The sequence below is a fragment of the Triticum aestivum genome, chromosome 1D, assembly GCF_018294505.1.
Source record: "Triticum aestivum cultivar Chinese Spring chromosome 1D, IWGSC CS RefSeq v2.1, whole genome shotgun sequence".
Classification (NCBI taxonomy): Eukaryota; Viridiplantae; Streptophyta; class Magnoliopsida; order Poales; family Poaceae; genus Triticum; species Triticum aestivum.
Genome location: NC_057796.1, coordinates 38,372,430 through 38,374,029, shown reverse-complemented (window position 1 = coordinate 38,374,029; position 1,600 = coordinate 38,372,430).

Sequence of the window (1,600 nt, the reverse complement as noted above, 5' to 3'; positions counted from 1 at the left end):
ATATATATATATATATATATATATATATATATATATATATATATATATATATATATATATGGTGGAACTCTCCCTCACTGATTCCTCTCAGACATTTGCGACCGTCGGTGATGGTAGCTCCTTCCTTTCGTACCCGAGTGCATTATACCAAATTGTCTAGCACACGGGAACGAAGGAGAAGCTACCCCCACGACAACAGTTGGGATTCTTCGTCCTCTCATATATGGTGAAGACTCAATAGACTTAAAGTCAACCCGAAATATCATTTAATTATCTTTCTAAAACCGGTTCGTGGCTGGTCTCACCTCGAGGTCGGAGGGGGTCGGTGACGGGGACGACGGCGGGGATGATGGAGGGGGGCTCATAGATTTTTGCGAAAACAAAAACCCTATAAGCTATCAACTAATCATATGCATACGTGTTGCATAGTGCTCTCCAATTTTAGCATTCAAAGTAGGAGTAGTTTTCCAATCTGAGCATTCAATAAGCAAAATCAAATCACAAAATAAAGTAGTATGCAAATTAGGATGAATTCAATTATAAGCAAAACTACATCATCTCCATGCGTCCGTACATCGTCGAATATTATCACTAATACACCTCGAATACTATCATACATATCGCCAGTACAGCTAGAACCGTAGCGCCCGACGGGTATCGGCGCGGGCGGTGGACACCCAAAGGGAAGGAACCATCACAGGATCATAGCTCCAGTGAGATCCCTGAAGAACCTGCCAGGTATTGTCGAACCTGCCCTCCAATGCAACCATGTAGCAACGGACGTGCTGGTCCTCCTCGCTGACACGGTGACGTACCACCTTCGCGGTGTCCGAAAGCCTCGGCACCGTCACTGGCCTACGCGACCGCCACCAAACAAGGATCGGGTCAACGACGGGCTAGCTCCTCACCAACCTACGCCCCCCGGAAGGTAGCACCTCCCAAAACCAGCACGGTGGAGCCCAGTTCCGGACATGGCCCCTTTGATCAAGCCGGCCTCCTCCGCCGAGTCGACGATGAGGATGCGGGATTGGCATCGTCGACGTCAATGCGGGAATAATTGCTTTAACTAAAAAAATATACTAGTTCTATTAATTTTCTTGCTAAAAATAAACTACTTCTATATATAGTAAAATAAAGTAGTTTTATTAAATAAACTAGTTCAACTGCTAAGCACTTACTATAAATAAAATAAAGTAGTACTTACTAAAAATAAACTACTTCTATATATAGTAAAATAAAGTAGTTTTATTAAATCAACTAGTTCAACTACTAAGCGCTAACCTAAAATCAAGTAGTACTTACTAACTTTACTTTTTCCTCTACACTAACCTAAAATGCACTAACCTAAAATCAATATCTACTAACAACCTAAATAAAAAATTAACACATATATGAAAAAAACATATATAAACAAAAAAATGCTATGAACATTATATTCATACATACATAGCCACATCCATTCATCATATAGCTACCACATACATATATACATTATATATATATGAAAAAATGCAATGAACAAAAAAATAATACACATTATATGAAAAAAAGCACTGAACAGAGCCGTGGCGGCGGCGGCTCACATCAGGGGCGGCCGGCG